A 21,041-nucleotide genomic window follows, 5' to 3' on the forward strand; every position below is an offset into this window, starting at 1 on the left:
ATAAAACTGAATAGGCCAATAAATACCAAAATAATTGAAGCAGTGAACAAAAAGCTTCCAGCAAACAAAAGCCCGAGGCCCAGTGGCTTCACAGGGAAGTTCTACCAAACATTCAAGGAAAAACTAAAACCTATCCTCCTCAGCCTATTCCAAAAAATTCAAGAGGAAGGAACACTTCCAACATCCTTCTATGAAGCCAGCATCACCCTAATATCAAAACCAGATAAAAACAACACAATGAAAGAGAATTATAGGCCAGGATCCCTCATGAACATAGATGCCAAAATCCTCAACAAAATTCTAGCAAATTGGATCCAGCAGTACATCAGAAAGATGACCAAGTGGGATTTATCCCAGGAATCAAGGATGGTACAATATCCGCAAATCAATAAGCGTGATACATCACATAAACAAGTTGAGAGACAAAAATTGCATAATCACATCTATCAATTCAGAAAAAGCATTTGACAAAATCCAACACCCTTTCTTGATAAAGACTCTCAGCAAAGTGAGAATAGAAGGATCATACCTCAACATCATAAAAGCCATATATAACAAACCTACAGCCAACATCATACTCAATGGGCAAAAACTAAAACCATTTCCCCTAAGAACAGGAACAATACAAGGATGCCCACTTTCACCACTCCTGATCAACATAGCCATTGTGATCAGACAAGAAGAAGAAATAAAAGGCATAAAAATTGGAAAAGAAATAAAACTGTCCTTATTCACAGATGACATGATACTGTACATAGAAAACCTTAAAGACTCCATCAAAAAATTATTAAACTTAATAAATGAATTCAGCAATGTAGCAGGATATAAAGTTAACACCCAGAAGTCTATGGCTTTTTTATACACCAATAATGAACTCACAGAAAAAGGAACTAAAAACATAATCCCATTTATCATCACACCAAAAAAATTTAAATACCTGGGAATAAACTTAAATAAGGAGGTAAGGGACTTATGCGTGGAAAGTTACAGGACAATGAAAAAAGAGATAGAGGAAGACATAAACGTATGGAAGAACATGCTGTTTTCATGGATAGGTGGCATCAACATCATCAAAATGCCCATACTATCCAAAGAAATCTATAGATTCAATGCACTCCCATTAAAATACTAATAGCATGTTTCACAGATCTAGAACAAACTTTCCAAAAATTCATCTGGAATAAAAAAAGACCCCAAATAGCTGCAGCAATCCTGAGAAAGAAGAACTAAGTAGGTGGGATCTCAATACCATATATCAAGCTGTATTACAAAGCCACTGTTCTCAAAACAGCCTGGTGCTGGCACAAGAATGGACATATAGACCAATGGACTAGAATAGAAAACGCATAATTCAACCCAAACCACTATGCTCAATTAATATTTGACAAAGGAGGCATGAACATACAATGGAGTCAAGACAGTCTCTTCAATAAATAGTGCTGGGAAAATTGGACAGATACATGCCAAAAATAAAAAATAAAAATGAAACTAGACCACCACAAAAATAAACTCAAATTAGATAAAGGACTTAAACATAAGATGGGAAACCATAAAAAGACTAGAGGAATTCACAGGCAGCAAAATCTCAAACATATGCCAAAGCAATTTCTTCACTGATACTGCTCCTAAGGCAATGAAAAATAAAGAGAAAATAAACAAATGGGACTACCTCAAAATAAAAAGCTTTTGCAGAGCAAAAGAAATCATCAACAAAACAACAAGAAAGACCACTACATGGGAGAACATATTTGCCAGTGTTATATCACTGATAAGGGTTTAATCTTCAACATTTACAGGGAACTCATATAACTTAACAAAAGGAACTCATATAAACAACCCAATATAAGAATGGGCAATGGGAGAGGAGAACCAAGATGACAGCATAGGTAAAAAACTATATTTTCTGACTCTGACAGCCACATCAAAATTATTTCTAAAAGGCAGAACAACTACCACCAAAAACAGTGGGAAAGGTGGATGAGTGGAAGTTCTACAACTAGAGAGATGAAAAAAGCTCAGCAAGACTGGTAAGAGGTGTGGAAGCACAGAAATTGCTAGCACTAGATGTGCTGCTATTTTAATCAGGAGGGAGGTACAAGCTCCCACTTGCTCTGAACTCCAGTTCTGGGTGAGACTTTGGGAGACCCAGACACATATGGGGAGAAACTGGACTGTCTGCCATTGTGACAGGAATGTGAGGGTGGCTTTCAGAGGTGCTCGCAGCAATCATTGTTCCTACACAGGGGTGCGGGACTCAGAGACCCGGAGACCTCTCTGGTGTAGGACTGACTGACAGCCATTGCTGTTTGCTCTGTCCTGGTGAATCCCAGAGAACCCACCTCACTCAATTTACAACCCCACCCAAGCTGTGTGCATTGGCTTTTGCATATGAATGGCCTGTCCTTTCTCTGCCTAAAACCTGTCAAACTGCAGCTGGGTCAGAGAGCCCCAGAGCTTTCAAGAGAAGACCCAAGGCCTGGCAGCAGCAGGGCCTCCTCTGGGCATTTCCAAACCACATACAAAGAGAAAGAATCTGCAGATTTCTCTGTAGCTCCTGCTGGGAAGCCCAAGACAGTGGCTGACCTTGTACCTCCTTGGAGATCCAAGAGCCAGTGTACCCAGAGGTCAGAGTGAGACCATACCGAATTACAATTCTTCACATCTATAACAGACACTCTCAAGGGGCAGACTCAGGGAGCACCAAAGCCCCACTAAAGCAAGCCCTGCCCCAAAAGGGTGTCTCCTGTGCAATAGATCTTCTAGTGTAGACGTAGCTGGTCCTCACAACCAATTGGCCTGTAGAAAAATTCCTCCCAGTGATACCAACAGCAATCAAGTACTAACTACAATAAGACTGTGCAAACAGCCCACAAGGGTTAATCAAGAGTGTCCACCTCAGTTGACTGGGGAGGCTGATTCACTGGGCCCTATAGGACACCAACCACACAAGGCCACTCTATCAACTTAAGGAGACTTAGCAACTACCCAGTACATAGAAACAAACACAGGTAGAAGCCAAAATGCAGAGACAAAGAACCAAGTCACAAATGAAAGAAATTGATGAAAGCAAAATACTGATACAGTGTTCAAAACCACGGTCATATGGTTACTCAAGAATCTTCTAGAAACCCCCAAGAAATTTAGTGAGACCCTCAAGGATATAAAAAATGACCAATTAGAAATTAAGTGTACACTGACTGAAATAAAAAATAATATACAGAGATCCAAGAGCAGACTATAGGATAACAAGAATCAAGTCAAAGATTTGAAATATGAAGAAGCAAAACACACCCAACCAGAAAAGAAAAAAGAATCCAAAAATATGAAGATAGTGTAAGGAGTTTCTGGGACAACTTCAAGCATACCAACATCCAAACTATGGGGATGCCAGAAGAAGAGAGAGAGCAAGATATTGAAAACCTGTTTGAAGAAATAATGACAGAAAACTTCCCCTACCTGGTGAAAGAAATAGACTTATAAGTCCAGGAAGCACAGAGAACCCCAAACAAGGGGAATCCAAAGAGGACCACACAAAGACAAATCATAATTTAAATGCCAAGGGCAAAAGACAAAGAGAGAATCTTAAAAGCAGCCAGAAAAAAAGTTACCTACAAGGAAGTACCCATACAACTGTCAGCTGATTTCTCAACAGAAACTATGCAAGCCAGGAGGAAATGCCAAGAAATATACAAAGTAATGAATATCAAGAACCTACAACCAAGATTACCTTACCTAGCAAAGCTTTCATTTCGAATTGAAGGTCAGATAAAGAGCTTCACAGACAAGAAAAAGCTAAAGGAATTCACCAGTATTATATGAAATGCTGAAGGGTATTCTCTAAGAAGAGGAGGAAGAAGAAAAGGTAAAGATAAAAGTTATGAACAACAAAGTGACAACAAATACATATCTATCAACAAGTGAACTTAAAAATCAAATGAATAAAAACCTGATGAGCAGAACAGACTGGTGAATGTAATAGAATCAAGAGCATGAAAAGGGAGCAGACTGTCAATCCTCAGAGGGAAGTGGTTGTCGTGGGAAGAGATTGGACAAAGAGCTTATACCTATGGACAAGGTTGGGGTGGGGGGAGGGGGAAGTCCTGGAGTGGGGTGGGAACCAGGTGGAGGAGAGCTATGGGAGGAGGCGGTAACATCTGTGATAATCAGAACAATAATTTTTTTTTTTTAAATGGGCAACGGACCTAAATAGATACTATTCGAAAGAAGACAGAAGGAAGGCCAAGAGATATAAAAACATGCTCAAAATCACTAATCATCAGAGAGATGCAAATCAAAACAACAATGCAGTACCATCTCACACCTGTCAGAATGGCTATCATCAACAAATCAACAAGCAACAAGTGATTGCAAGGATGAGGAGAAAAAGGAATCCTTGTGCACTGCTGGTGGGAATGCAGACTGGTGCAACCACTGTGGAGAACAGTATGAAGTTTCCTCAAAAAACTAAAAATGAAATTCCCATTTGACCCAGTGGTCCCACTTCTAGGAATATATATATATATATATTTAACAGAAACAAAAATCAGAAAGGATATATGCACCCCTATGTTTATAAGGGCACAATTCACCATAGCTAATACTTGGACACAGCCTAAGTGCCCATCAGCAGATGAGTGGATTAAAAACTTGTGGTACATCTATACAATGGAATACTACAATGCTGTAAAAAAAGGCGTTCTTACCATTTGCAACAGCATGGATGGAACTGGAGAGCATTATGTTAAGTGAAATAAGTTAGTCAGGGAAAGATAAATATCACAAGATGTCACTCATTTATGGAATATAATGAACAATATAAAGTGATGGGGGGGGGGGGGGGATGAAGGAAAAAAAAAAGCTCTACCTCCTAGGCAGTCTTTGACTCCTGGCACTTCACCCAGATTTGGTTCTGATTGGTTGGTTTCTATGCCAGTCGGCATCTTCAGGCTTATCTCTGGGCCTGATCAAAGAAGCCCAGAGAGAAGCAGAGGCGCAGCTGTTGGCAAAGCCTGGAGAGAAAGAGAGAAGCAACGGCTGATCCACAGCTGCCGCAGAGGCTGGGGATCAGACCCTGCTTCTTTCTCTGCAGGCTTCTCTCCGGGCCTGATCCGCAGCCCCCTTGGCAGTCAGTGCTCGGTTTGCTGCTGTGAGGCACCAGGTGCAGTCAGTGTTGGGTCGCCACAGCAACCCAGCACCGACTTCCGGTGTTTGGTCTAGTTGTGATGTTATGGACCCTGGCTCTTTATATACAGTAGATTAAGCAGACAAGGAAGTTCAAAGTTAAGGGTGAAGGAATGTATAATGAACTGTCAGAGCAGTTAATGAGTAACACATTTTTGTGGAATGTCAAAAGACCTGAAAATTGTATTTCAGTGTTAGATTTCAGTTAGAAAAGAAAGTATTCCAAGTGTTAGAGAAGATTTCCTCATCAAATTTAATGGAATTTCTACTCCAGCCCATTCTTCAGCTCCTCGTGCTTCCCGTCTTGGTACAAGGATCAGGTAACTCTTCATTTTTTTTTTTCTCTCAACTCCAATAATTTGGGGATTAGTGGTGAATAAATACCAGGCTGCATGGTCTTTTTTACTTTTATAAAGTTAGGTGACCAGAACATTATGTTCAGTTCTGTGTCAATCAGCTGTCCAAATTCTTGGCAACCAGAAAACTGTTTAAGTTGAGCATAAATAAAGCAGTGACTTAGCAAACAGAGAATAAAAGAAGGAGGTAAGCACTGATTCTGAAGTGAGCCCAAGGAGCTCAAACTAGAGAGGAGACCACAAACCTGCTGAGGGCAAATGAGCTCTTTGCAAGTTAGTTAGTTAGTTAGTTAGTTAGTTAGTTAGTTCTCTGTTACTTCTTGTAGCCCCTTTACTTTTAAATTTGAGTCTGACATGTTTTTGTGGCTATTTGAGGTCATTAAGAAATTTTGTTGTTGTTATTGTTGTCAACTTTGTTATTTTCTTGGTGTGTTTACTTATCAGTACAAATTGAGGTACACTTGAACACATTAAAGACTTGATAAATATACAGATCCTATTATTTTCTAGTCATTTAAAATTATTTTATTAAAGACATTTAATTCAAAACCATGCAAAATCAGTTGGGTCCATTGTAAAGGCAATAATAAATGTTATGTAGGAATTCAGGAGAGAAAAAGAAATTGTGATCACTTCTGGTTAAGGAGTTTTTCCTGGGAAAGTATCATTTGAATTCAATTGGATAGTTTAATCAAAGATTGGATGAGGGGTGACACATGCTCAGGACAAAAAGAGTGTGACAAGTAAAGGAATCCAGTATGCTCATGTTACTTCTCTTTAATTTATTTGAGCATATAAAATGTAAAATGGAGAAGCCTGGTTTTGTCTTCAAGTAACTCAGCCTCTAGTAGGGAAGACAAGCATGTGAACAAATAATGATGAAGTGGCATGATAAGCACAATTATAGAAACTACTAGAGGACCGGTGCATGAAAATTCATGCACTGGAGCGGGGGGAGGGGTCCCTCAACCCAACCTGCCCCCTCTCACTGTCCAGGAGTCTTCAGGGTAGGAGGCAATGCCCCATCACACCTTTGCTACTGCCACTGCGGCAACACAAGCCTTGGCCAACCCTGGTTACCTGAGTCTCCAGTGGGCCTAGGCAGCTGTGCAGCTGCCATCCGAGGCTTGCCTGCACCTCGGCTGGCCCCAGGTGGTTTGAAGGCTGCCATCCGAGGTTTGCTTGCACCTTGGGCTGGCCCTGAGCGGCTGGGGGGCTGAAGGGCTGAGGGGCTTGGGCACCACCATCTTGTGGCTGTGGGCACTGATATCTTTGAGGGTGTGACAGTAAATTAGCATATTTCCTCCTATTAGCTATGGGTGCCTCCATTATTGTGATGGTGTGACGGTCACTTAGCATATTCCCTCTTTATTAGATAGGATGTCTTTTTAATGTGATTCAATAATATATTGGGGAGCTTTATCCATACTGTTGAGGGCAGATGTAGTCTATTCAATGTGATTGCTATATAACAGTAGTTTTCAAGTGGTGTGCCACAAGAATTTTTAAAACATGCCATACCTGATTATTTATTCTGGGATACTGACCTCTTTTCCCTTGGATTGTCAAATAAAAATATAACAACAGCCAATGAAAAAATAGCCGTCTAATGGGAATAAATCAAAATTATATCTGTTTCTTTTGTCAGATGGGCAAAAAATGTATTTTTGGTGTGCCACAGAAATTTAGTACTTAGTTTGTGTGTGCCAATTTATTGAGATTTTCTGAGTTTTTGCCTAATATCTTTTTCTATTTAAGACTCCTTTTCAGTTTCTCATAATTCCCCTGTTTTTGATGACTGACTGTTTTGAGAGACATTGGTCAAGTATTTTGTAGAATTACTCTCTATTAGAAATTGTCTGATGCTTATTTCTTTGTTTGTTTGTTTTATGAATAGTCTAGGGCAGTGTTTCCCAAAGTGTGGTATGCATACCCCCAGGGGTACGGGAAGAGTTTGGTGGGGGTACACGTTGCACTGGAGTTTGGTGGAGATATGCACTGCACCATGCTTAGCTAGACCTCATTCTATGTTCTCATGAGTACAAGGGGTACTCAGCGTTACGAAAATTATAGAAGGGGTACACATATGTCAAATTTTGGGAAACACTGGTCTAGGGTTATAAGTTTGGGGGAGGAAGACATGCATAGGTAAGATGCCATTTCAATTGCATCTATAAAGTGCACAGACTATCAACTTTTATGTTTCCATAGGATTTTCAAGTTACAGCCTTCACTCCCTGGTATTCCTGTTCTCTTAAATGAGTTTTTTAAAATTTGTATAATTAAGGTTCACTTTATGTATTGTAAATCTCTATATATTTTGACAAATGCATAATGTCACTTCTGGCCATTACAGTCTCATTCAGAATTGTTTCATTGTCCCAAAAATCCCCTGGCTCACCTCAACCCTACTCTTTGCCCCTGAACCCCTGGCTACCACTGATATTTTTTTACCTCTTCCAGAATGGCATATAATTGGAATCAGAGGGTATGTAGATCTCTTAGACTGGCTTCTTTCACTTAGCAATATGTATTTAAGATTTACCCATGTCTCTTTGTGATTTGGTAGCCATTTCTTTTTATGGCTGGGTAATATTCTGTTGTACAGTCATGCAGTTTGTTTAATCATTCACCAATTGAAGGCACCTTGGTTGCTTTCAGTGTTTGGTGTGTGGAGGAGACTGTTCCAGGGCAGTCTGACTTGCAAGCTGGACCTGGATTAGAAGGAACTCCTTTGAAGATTGTTTTGATATTAATCACTTGTGTTCTAACACAAACCAGCATCCCTCTCCTACCTCCTGGTACAGGCTGGATCCAGAAAACAATCTGGTTGTTCTGACCTGGTCAAGCATGTAAAGCAATTTCCCGAACCTGGTAGCAGTTACATGATAGTACACTATTCTCTTCCTGCCCCCTATATGATTCCCTGGTGTCTGCTTAGCATCTTCAGGATCCATTTCATCTTGCAGCCACCCAAGATGTGCCTCATAAGTAAGTTTTCCTCTACTGATTACCCAGACTGGAGTGGCCCGCCTTCATTCATTCTTTCCCTGCCCTCTGCTGAGGAAGTAGATTTTCAGTTTGGGACCTTTCCCTGGGTGAACATGTACTAACAATTGGTGAGCCAGACAAGAGACTGAAGAAATGGGCCTTGGGAAAGAGGAATCTGTGGGGAAATCGTGGGTTGGCCATCTACTTCTATGTGGAGGAGTGGCCCATAAGTTAGACATGTGTTGACCACACCAGGGCCACCCCCAAAACACCATCTGGCCTCATGTATTGAAGAGCTACACATTGTACTCTGCAGCAAAAAAGGAGAGCACTTGGTCGCAACTGTAGGCTAAACCCTTTCGTGGGTGGTTTGATGGACTACAGAAGCCCAGCTAAAGGCAGAAGCCGGGGTTCGGAAACTGGAGAAAGATCTAGGGGAACACACCAGTCTCTGAGCACATCCAAGCTATGCGAAGGACTTGGAACTCAGACAGAGTGAAAGAAAAGGGGGCAATAAGAGCAGCAGGGAAGAAAAGCCCTGTGAGCATAACCTGAAAGCAAATGTGGCACCATCTGGTTACCACAGGCACCCCAAAAGAAATGATTGTCAGCCTAATGCAGTGCTAATGGGGTTATGGAAAGCTTAAAAACAGAACAGTTCTGATACCATTGGCTGCCCCAGAAGACACCCCAACAGATTTAGGGGAGCCTTCTGAGATTTTATTTTACATTTGTTGGATGCCTCATTGCATTCCATAGGATACATCTTAATACAATTAGATTTTAAAGTTGCAGTCTTCATTCCTTGGGATCCAAGACTCTTAAATGGATTTTTAAAACTTTGTATAATCAAGGTTCACTGTATATATTGTAAAACTCTATACATTTTGACAAATGCACAATGTCACTTACTGGCCATTACATTTTCATACAGAATTGTTTTATTGTCCCAAAAAATCCCCTATGGCTCATTTTCTCAACCATACTCCCTGCTCCTGAACCTCTGGCCCCCTTCCAGTATAGGAGGAAGGCTAGGATTGTGCTCACAGTAGGCAGTCAGAGGCCACAGAGAAACTCACCATCCATTGGTCCCCAGAAATCAACACAGGGTAACTACTTTGTTGATATTGGTGTTGAATGCACTCTAATACATGGCAATCCTCAGAAATTCTCTGGCCCCCTCAGTGCTATCAATGGCTATGGAAGCTAGTGTGTAATGGTCAGAAAATTTCCCGGGTTCTGCAAATTGGGCACTCTCCCCCATTTGGAGTATGAGGTCTTCATCTCTCCAATTTTGGAAAACATATTAAGTACCAATATCTCAAAAGTCCAGACTTTATAAACCTGTAATAGGAATTCTGCCTATGACTAGAAATAATTGACTCAGATAGCAATGCAGACTGGGAGGCAGTTAGTTTGCCACCAGAGGGAAAAGTGGGGACTGTTAAACATTATCACCTGGAGGACATAAGGAAATAGGGAAACCTATCCAAGAGTTCCCCGAACTGAGGGCATTGTGCACCTTGCACACAGAGCCTTGAACAGCCCACAGGTTTCTTGAAAACATGACAACAAATTATAAGGAGCTTAATAAGGTAGTGCCCCTTATTACTGTGGCTGTGCCAAATATTGCCACAATAATAGATAAAATGATCCTAGGAACATATCATGCTGTGCAGGACCTAGACAATGCTTTTTTTCCTCCATTGGATTTATCTCAGGGATGCAAGGATGGTACAATATCTGCAAATCAATAAACATGATACATTACATAAACAAATTAAGGGGGGGCAATCAGATAGTCATATCAATTGATGCAGAAAAAGCATTTGAAAAAATCCAACACCCTTTCTTGATAAAAACTCTCATCAAGGTGGGAATAGAAGATCATATCTCAACATCATAAAAGCTATATATGACAAACCCACAGCCAGCATCACAATCAATGGACGAAAACTAAAACAATTTCCCCTAAGAACAGGAACAAGACAGGGATGCCCACTCTCACCACTCCTGTTCGACATAGTACTGGAAGTACTAGCCATTGCCATCAGACAGAAAAAAGAAATAAAAGGCATCCAAATTGGAAAAGAAGAAGTAAAACTGTCCTTATTAGTAGGTGACATGATACTGTACATAAAAACCCTAAAGACTCCATCAAAAACTTATTATACTTAATAAGTGAATTTGGCAATAGAGCAGGATACAAAATTAAAGCCAAAAAATCTATGGCATTTCTATACACCAACAGTGAACTTACAGAAAGACTAAAAAAGCAATCCAATTTACCATTGTACCAAAAAAATTAAGATCCCTAGGAATAAACTTAACTATAGAGGTAAAAGACCTATATGTAAAAAAAAATTGACATTGAAAAAAGAGATAGAAGAAGGCATAAATAGATGGAAGAACATACTGTGTTCGTGGATTGGTAGAATCAACATCATTAAAATGTTCATACTACCCAAAACAATCTATAGATTCAATGCACTTCTCATTAAAATACCAATGGCATATTTCACAGACCTAGAACGAACTTTCCAAAAATTCATCTGGAATAAAAAAAAGACCCTGACTAGCCACAGCAATCCTGAGAAAGAAGAACAAAGTAGGTGGGATCACAATACCAGATATCAAGCTGTATTATAAAGCCACTCTTCTCAAAACAGCCTGGTACTGGCAAAAGAATACACATATAGATCAATGGAATAGAATAGAAAACCCAGAAATCGACCCAAACCATATGCCCAATTAATAGTTGACAAAGGAAGCATGAACATACAATGGAATCAAGACAGTCTCTTCAATAAATGGTGTTGGGAAAATTGGCCAGATACATGCAAAAAATGAAACTAGACCACCAACTTACACCATACACAAAAATGAACTCAAATTGGATAACGGACTTAAACATAAGATGGGAAACCATAAAAAGACTAGAGGAATTCACAGGCAGCAAAATCTCAGACATACGCCAAAAGAACTTCAACACTGATACTGCTCCTAGGGCAATGAAAAATAAAGAGAAAATAAACAAATAGGACTACCTCAAAATAAAAAGCTTTTGCAGAGCAAAAGAAACCATCAACAAAATAAGAAAGACCACCACATGGGAGAATTTATTTGCCAATGTTATCATTGATAAAAGTTTAATCTCCAACATTTACATGGGAACTCATATAACTTAACAAAAGGAACTCATATAAACAACCCAATAAAAGAATGGGCAATGGGAGAGGAGAACCAAGATGACAGCATAGGTAAACAACTATATTATCCAAGAGATGCAAATCAAAACGACAATGAGGTATCATCTCACACCTGTCAGAATGGCTATCATCAACAAATTGACAAACAACAAGTGTTGGTGAGGATACGAAGTAAAAGGACCCCTCGTGCACCGCTTGTGGGAATGCTGACTGGTGCAGACACTCTGGATAATAGTATGGAGTTTCCTCAAAAAACTAAAAATGGAACTCCCATTTGACCCAGTGATCCCACTTCTAGGAATATATCCCAATAAACTAGAAATACCAACCAGAAAGGATATATGCACCCCCATATTCATAGCAGCACAATTTACTATAGCTAAGTTTTCAAAACAGTCTAAGTGCCCATCAGCAGCTGAGTGGATTAAAAATATGTGGCGCATCTACACAATGGACTACTACACTGAGCTAAAGAAGAAGGAATTTATACCATTTCCAACAGCATGGGTGGAACTGGAGAGCATTATGCTAAGTGAAATAAGCCAACCAGAGAAAGATAAATATCACATGATCGCACTCATTTATGGAATATAATGAACAACATAAACTGATGAACAAAAACAGTTCCAGAGACAGAGAAACATCGATCAGACCATCAGATCTCAGAGGAAAGGTAGGGGAGGGTGGGGGTAAGGGGAAGAGGTCAATCAAAGGACTTGAATGTATGTATATAAGCCTAACTAATGGACACAGACAACAGGGGGGTGAGGGTATGAGTAGGGGGTGGAGGAGTTATGGGGGAATAAGGACACATATGTAATACCTTAATCAATAAATAACTTTTTTTTAAAAAGAAAACAAACAAACAAACAAACAAACAAAAAAAGATACAGGGCAACAGATTGCATAAGAAAACATGACCTATAATATATATCTGCTGTCTAAAAGAAACCCACCTCAGAAGAAAAGATACATATAGACTAAGGGTAAAGGAATGGAAAAGTTTTTTCAGGCTAATGGAAATTTTTTAAAAATCTGGAGTTGCAATACTTATATCTGACAAATTAGATCTCAAAGTGAAGGACATAAAAAGAGATAAGGAAGGCCACTTCATAATACTAAGAAAAGCAATCTAACAAGAAAAAATAACTCTGGTAAACATTTACACACCCAATACAGGAGCACCCAAATACATTAAAAAAAAAATTCTGTAGGAACTCAAGGGAGATATTGACAGCAATACAGTCATAGTAGGGGACATTAATGCCCCACTGTCATCATTGGGCCAATCCTCTAAACAAAAAATCAGGAAAGAAACATCAATCCTAAATGATTCACTAGATCAGTGGAATTAATTGACATCTTCAGAACATTTCACCCCAAAGCCAAAGAATATACATTCTTCTTAAGTGCACATGGGTCATTTTCAAAGATAGATCATATATTGAGTCACTGGCAAAGTTTTTTCAAATTCAAGAAGATAGAAATCATATCAAGCATCTTCTCAGATCTCAATGACATAAAATTAGAAATCAACTACATAAGAACAAACAAACAAACAAAAAATCAAATACCTGGAAATTAAATAGCATGCTATTAAACAATGACTGGGTTACCAGAGAGATCAAGGAAGAAATAAAAAACATCATGGCAACAAAAGACAATGAAAACAAAACAATACAAAATCTATGGGACACAATGAAAGTAGTCTTGAGAGGGAAGTTCATAGCTCTATAAGCCTACAGCAAAAAAACAAGAAATAATGGTAATAAATTACTAACCCTACAACTCAGAGTTAGAAAGAGAGCAACATAAAAAGCCCAGCTTAAGCAGAAGAAATAAAATAATAAAGATCAGGGCAAAGATAAATGAAATAGAGACAAAAAAAATACAAAATATCAACAAAACCAAGAGCTGGTACTTTGAAAAAATAAACAAGATTGATGAACCTCTAGCCAGGTTCACCAAGAAGCAAAGAGAGAGGACCCAAATAAACAAGATCAGAAATGAAAGAGGTGAAATAATAACCGATCCCACTGAAATACAAATGATTATGAAAAAAATACTGAGCAACTCTATTCCAACAAAATGGACATATTCCTAGAAAAATACAAGATCCCAAAACTCAACCAATAAGAATCAAAAAACCTAAATAGCCTGATAACTACCAAAGAAATGGAAACCGTGATCAAAAATCTTCCTGCAAGAAAAAGTCCTGGTCTGGATGGCTTTACAGGGTAGTTCTACCAAACATTCAAAGAAGAACTAAAACCTATCCTCTTCAGACTATTTCAAAAAAATTCAAGAGGAAAGCACACTTCCAAGCTCTTTCTATGAAGCCAGCATTACCCTAATACCAAAACCAGATAAAGACACCACAAAAAAAGAAATAGAAACAAAGGAAGAAAGCTATTAACCAATATCCTTGATGAGTATAGATGCTAAAATCATCAATAAAAGTCTAGCAAATCAGATCCAGCAATATATTAGAAAGATAATACACAATTATCAAGTGGGATTATTCTGGGGATGCAAAGATGGTACAATATCCACAAATCAATAAATGTGATACATCACATAAACAAACTGAGAGACAAAAATCGCATAATCATATCAATTGCTGCAGAAAAAAACATTTGACAAAATTCAAAACCTTTCTTAATAAAAACTCTCAGCAATGTAGGAATAGAGGGATCATACCTCAACACAATAAAAGCCTTATATGACAAACTTATGGCCAACACCATACTCAATGGACAAAAACTAAACTCATTTCTCCTAAAAACAGAACAAGACAGGGATGCCCCCTCTCACCACTCCTATTCGACATAGTATCAGAAGTTCTAGCCATAGCGATCAGACAAGAGGAAGAAATAAAAGGTATCCAAATTGAAAAAAAGAAGTAAAACTGTTCTTATTTGCAGATGACATGATACTATACATAGAAAACCCCAAAGACTCTACCAAAAAACTTCTAGAACTAATAAATGAATTTGGCAATGTAGCAGGAAACAAAATTAATGCCCAGAAATCTATGGCCTTTTTATACACCGATAATGAACTCACAGAAAGAGAAATGAAAAAAGAAATCTCATTTACCATTGCACAAAAAAAATTAAGATACCTAGGAATAAAGTTAACCTAGGATGTAAAAGACCTGTACTCAGAAAACTACAGGACATGGAAAAAAGAGATAGAGGAAGACTTAAACAAATAGAAGAACATACCATGTTCATGGATTGGTAGAATCAAAATCATTAAAATGCCTATACTACCTAACACAATCTATAGATTCAGTGCAATTCCTATTAAAATACCAATAGCATATTTCAAAGATCTAGAACAAACTCTCCAAAAATTCATCTGGAATTTAAAAAAAAAAAAAAAAAAAAAAAAAAAAAAAAAAGGACCTCGAATAGCCACAGCTATCCTGAGAAAGAAGAACAAAGTTGGAGGAATCACAATACCAGACATCAAACTACATTACCAAGCCAAAGTTTTCAAAACTGGCTGATATTGGCACAAGAACAGACATATAGACCAATGGAACAGAATAGAGAACCCAGAAATTGCCTCAAGATATTATACTCAATTAGTATTTAACAAAGGAGGCAGGAGCATACAATTGAGTCAAGAAAGCCTCTTTAATAAATGGTGCCGGGAAATTTGGTCAGATATATGCAAAAAAATAAAACTAGATCACCAACTTAGATCACACCTTACCCAAATACAAACTCAAAATGGATAAAGGACTTGAATGTAAGACAGGAAACCATAAAAATCCTACAAGACTCCATAGGCAGCAAAATAGGAGACATATGTCATAGCAATATCTTTACAGACACAGATCCTAGGGCAAGAGAGACTAAGGAGAAAATAAATAAATGGGACTACATCAAAATATAAACTTCTTCACAGCAAGAGAAACAAAACAACAAGAAAGCCCACTGCCTGGAAGAACATATTTGCCAATGTTATCTAGATAATGGTTTAATTTCCAAAATTTACAGGGAACTCATACAACTTAACAAAAGAAAGATAAACAACCCAATCAAAAAAATGGGCAAAGGACCTAACTAGACATTTTCTGAAAGAGGACATTCAGAAAGCCAAGTGACATTTGAAAACATGATCAAAGTCACTAATCATCCAAGAGATGTAAATCAAAACAACAATGAGGTACCACCCCACACCTGTCAGAATGGCTAACATCAACAAATCAACAAATGACAAGTGCTGGAGAAGATATAGAGAAAAAGGTTTTCTTCAAAAATTTTAAAATGGAACTGCCATTTGAACCAGTAATACATTTCTAGGAATATATCCCAAGAAGCAAAAACACCAATCAGAAAGGATATATGCATCCCTATGTTATAGCAGCACAAGTTACAATAGCTAAGATTTGGAAATAGCCTAAATGCTCATCAGAGGTTGAGTGGATTAAAAAAAACTATGGTACATGTATGCAGTGGAATACTACACTGCTATAAAAAAAGAAAGAAGTCTTACCATTTGCAGCAGCATGGATGGAACTGGAGAGTATCATGCTAAGTGAAATAATCCAGGTACTGAAAGAAAAGTACCACATTATCTAACTCATTTATCGATAATAAAGAACATTATAACCCGCTGAACAAAAAGATAGATACAGAAGCAGAGAAGCAAGGAACAGACTGTCAAAATTACAGCAGAAAGGCTGGGAATGGGAGGATCCAAGATGGCTGCTCGGGTAGACATCTAACCGCAGCAGCACACAACAATTTCAATGGAATACAACTGAAATGTAGAGTGGACATTGCCCAGAGCTACAGGTAGTCGACTGACTGAAAATTCTACAACAAGAAGGAAAGAGAAAACCAGAAGGAAAATCAGAGGAGCTGAAAAAAAGCCTAAGGTACGGAGACATGCTGCGCGCTCGCATGCACGCACGAGTGGAGAGGTCGCAGCTGGAGAGGAGGAGAGGGCTGGGTGCTGCCTGTCGTTCCCTAGCAGGAAGGAAATAAAACCCCCAGCCTGGGCTGACTCCCCGAACCGGCAGCGCTGAGCCCCAGTTATGGGCCAGACCCTGGGGACCCTGGCTCCGGCAGGGGGAAACGGGGCTGTGAGGCGGAATCCCAGGGGAGCAGCGAAAAGCAAGGCCCCCGGAGTCGCACTCACATTGCGCGCAGAGGACTGAATGTTGACTCTGATGCTGGATTACCCTAGCCAGAAGAAACAAAGCCTCCAGTGGCGCTGAACCTCAGTCCGGACTGCTCTGAACCCCAGTTCTAGGCCAATCCCTGGGGACCCAAGCTCAAGCAGAGGGAGACGGGGCTGTGAGGTGGAGTCCTGGGAGAGCGGCAAAAGGCCAAACCCCCAGAGTCGCGCCCATTGCTTGCAAGGGAAGGAATGTTGACTCTGATGCGGGATTGCCCTGGAGGGAAGAAAACAGGAGCCCCGGCCATGTTGGGCCCCAGTTTTGACTGCTCTGAACCCCAGTCCTAGGCCAAACCCTGGGGACCCAGGCTCAGGCAGGGGGAGACGGGGCTGTGAGGTGGAATCCTGGGGGAGCTGTGAAAAGTGGAGCCCCCGGAGTCGTGCACACTGCGCGCAGAGGACAGTCTGTTGACTCTGATCCTAGACTCCCCTAGCGGGAAGGAGAAAAAAAGCTCCAGACTGGAGGAACGCGACGAGGAGCAGGAGTCCCTGCCGGACACCGGCCAGCCGGGCACCAGCAAGGAGGCGGGCGACAGGGCCCCCGGTGGGGGGTGCCCCTGAGCCTTCGACCACTGAGCACGGGCAACAGACCCAAGGCCCAGGGGCTGCTTCCTGGGCGACGCCGACCCCGGCAACAGGCTAAAGCAGTGCAGGAGCCCGCGGAGAACAAAGGGGTGCCACAGGCCAAGCTGCTGAGCTCCCAGGACAAGGAGAAAGAAACTAAAGAAGTTCTCAATGTGAAGAAATCAAGTGAGAGCAAAAAATAGTAAAATTACTTAAGAAAGAATACAAAGATCTTGAAAAATCAAAGACTAAGTCAGAACTCAACTCATCAGCCAACATTGCAACATAAATGCGTTTAAAAAAAAAAAAAAAAAAAGGACAGAATGTTGGAACAGCGGCAGCCAGGCCTAGAGTGGCCAGGCACAAGGCAGTGGCAGCTGGGCCCGGAGCAGCAATGGCCAGGCCCCAGAGCAGCAGCAGCCAGAACCAGAGCATCAACAGCCAGCACTGGAGCAGCCAGACCTGGGGCAGTGGCAGCCAGGCCTGAGGCGGAGACAGCCAAGCCCAGGGTGGCCAGTCCAGGAACACCCAGACCCGGAGTGGCCAGGCCCAGAAAGCCGGGTTGGGAGCAGCCAGGCCCAGAACAGCAGTAGCCAAGCCCGGAGCATCCAGGCCAGGAACGGCCAGGCTCGGAGCAGCAGCTGCCAGGCTGGGAGCGGCCAGGCCCGAAGCAGCCAGGTCTTGTGCGGCCAGGCCCGGAACAGCAGCTGCCAGGCTGGGAGCGGCCAGGCTTGGAGCAGCGGTGGCCAGGCCCGGAGCAGCGGCTGCCAGGCGCAGAGCAGCAGCTGCCAGGCTGGGAGCGGCCAGGCCCAGAGCAGCCGGGTCTGGTGCGGCCTGACCCGGAGCAGCAGCTGCCAGGCTGGGAGCGGCCAGGCCCGGAGCATCCAGGTTTTGTGCGGCCAGGCCCGGAGCAGCGGCTGCCAGGCTGGGAGAGGCCAGGCCCGGAGCAGCCAGGTTTTGTGCGGCCAGGCCCGGAGCAGCGGCTGCCAGGTTGGGAGCGGCCAGGCCCAGAGCAGCGGCTGCCAGGCTGGGAGCGGCCGGGCCCGAAGCAGCAGCAGCCAAGTCCAGAGCAACTAGGTCGGGAGCAGCAGTGACCAGACCCGGAGCAGCTGGTTGTGGAACGAACCAGAGCAACAGAGGCCAGTCCCGGAGCAGCCAGGCCCGGAACAGCTCTCTCCTCGCCTGCCCCTGCCCCACAGCTGCCTCTCAGACATGGCTGGAAACTTTTGTGGGAACTTGAGGGTCTGCTGAATCAAGTGATGAAGGCTTAGATCTGTATGTGTTGCGTTAGTATAGTGCTGGGGTGTTGATCTGTGAGTGCCTTGGGTGGGTGGGGCCTGGATGAGGCAGGTTGACCTATTTGGAAATGTCTTTTGTGTGAAGTGTATCATTGGGCATGTGGAGGTATTATTGATATGAGAAAATGCTAAGTAACTGATTTACTATCTGAAAAGGGATTTACTATCCGGGAAAGGGAGGGAGGAAGAGACTGAACATAAACTGTGCACCTATGGATGAGGACAATGGGGGATGGGGAGGGGGCGGAGGATGGGGTGGGAACCTGGTGGAGGGGGGAAGAAATGAGGAACCTTTGTAATAATATGAACAATAAAGATTGATTTTTTAAAAAATAAAGAAAGGCTGGGAATATTAGGCAGGGGCAGGTAATAGATCAACGAAGAACTTGTATGCATGCATATAAGCATAATCAATGGACACAAGACACTGGGGAGAGGGAAGGGCAGATGGGGAGTGAGGGTAGGGGAGGCTGGAGTAAGGTCAATGGGGTAAAAACAGAGACAAATGTACTACTATTTATAATATTTTAAATAATACATAAATAGAAACACCAGGGCTACTTGGTGACAACAGCCAAGTAGTGCCTTAGCCCTCTCTTTCACAGAAACGTGTGTTAGAGTAATCTGTTCATCCGTCACTCAGGGTCTACTGGGCAGCCCTGGCAGGATGGCCTTAGGTATCATTACAGATTCACAAGGGGGCTCCTGTGCCATCATCCAAACTAAATGTTGTTTTCACACCAGATGAATGAGCTCATAGCTCTTCTTTGTTTACACATGAAAATCCAAGTAAATGCCTTAAGGAACCCAAGACCCAAGCCAAGCTGACTACTAAACACACAGGTTTGGGTCTTTGGAAACATGGTAAAAAAAAGAAAAAAAAAAAAAAAAAAAAAAAAAAAAGGTCATTATGGATACTTGGACTGCTTCTCTCAATTTGCCTATTGTTTTGCTGTATCTATATTTTTGCTGCCGACTATGTCTCCAGTGCAATAAACTGGCAACACGCAAGCTGTCTCTGCTACTGAAGCCCCTGCTGACTGCTTAGAGAACCTGAGAAAGGAATAGCCATGTGAAATTCTAAGAGCTGGTCAAGAGGGGCAGGTGCGAAGGAAGTCTGCTTGGAACCCACAAGCTGGACCCAGCCAAAAGGGACAATGCTCATCATGAAACTCACTTGAAGACTGTTTTGATCTTAATCACCGTGTATTTTGACACAAACCAGCACCTGCCTCCTGCCTCCTGGTACAAGCTTGGTTTGGAAACATCCTCGTTGTCCTGAGCTGCCCAAGCACGTAAAGCAATTTCTTGAACCTGATATCAGTCCCTACTTGTACACATAACTATCCCTCTCCTTCCCCAATATGATTCTCTGGTGCATGCTAAGTGGTTCAAAGAGCCATTTCATTTTGCAGCTTCCCTTACTAAACTCTATTAATTACCAGGCTAGAGTGGCCAGCTTCTTTCTTCTGTATTTCCCTACCATCCATTCATAGATTTTCAATGCCAGGAACTTCTCCTGGGTCTGCAGGTACTAACAGGGTGATTATTAATAAGGCTGCTATAAACAAATGTATGTAGGTGTCTTTTGCCCTTCTGCCTTTTTAAAAAAAAATTAATTATTTTATTGTTGTCAGTATTACAGATGTCCCATTTTTTTCTATTTTACACCCCTCCACCCAACTTCCACCCCACTCCAGACCTTACCCACACTATTAGCTGTGCCCATGAGTTATGCAATCCTATATAATAAAAACCTAATATGCTTAAGTGTTCAATAGTTCATTTAACTGTTTGACCAGTCGCTAAGATGCACACTGACCACCAGGGAGGAGACTTTCTGACAGGTAGTTTAGCTTGCTGCTGGGGTCCAGCCAATTGGAACTGGGCGAGATGGCCCCAATTGGGACTGGGTGAGATGGGCTGGACACACCCTGGACAAATCCATATACCAAGCTGGTTTCAACCCAATCCCTGCTGGCCAAGCCAAAGGACTCCAATGGTGCACAAATTGATGCACTGGGCCTCTAGTATGCATATATGATCTTTGGTTAATCTCTTCCTGTCCTATCCCCATACCCCGCACTGATATCTGTTATTCTGTTCCATATATCGATGCCTCTGGACTTATTTTTTCATCAGTTTATTTTGTTCATTAGATTCCACATATAAGTGAGATCATGTGATATTTTCTTTCTCTAACTGGTTTATTTCACTTAGCATATAGTCTCCAAGTCCATCCAGGC

At 41.4% G+C, this 21,041-nt stretch overlaps 1 long non-coding RNA gene across 1 annotated transcript in view; it reads left to right on the forward strand.

The window, feature by feature from the left end:
* The first annotated feature begins 5,289 nt into the window (after positions 1-5,289).
* LOC123652643 overlaps positions 5,290-21,041 on the forward strand; it is a 29,372-nt gene continuing 13,620 nt past the window's right edge. The window contains exon 1 of the long non-coding RNA XR_006742089.1: positions 5,290-5,501. This is a non-coding gene — a long non-coding RNA (uncharacterized LOC123652643). The remainder of the gene's footprint in view (positions 5,502-21,041) is intronic.

Source organism: Pipistrellus kuhlii, unplaced genomic scaffold, assembly GCF_014108245.1.
Source record: "Pipistrellus kuhlii isolate mPipKuh1 unplaced genomic scaffold, mPipKuh1.p scaffold_m20_p_2, whole genome shotgun sequence".
In the NCBI taxonomy this organism is placed as follows: Eukaryota; Metazoa; Chordata; class Mammalia; order Chiroptera; family Vespertilionidae; genus Pipistrellus; species Pipistrellus kuhlii.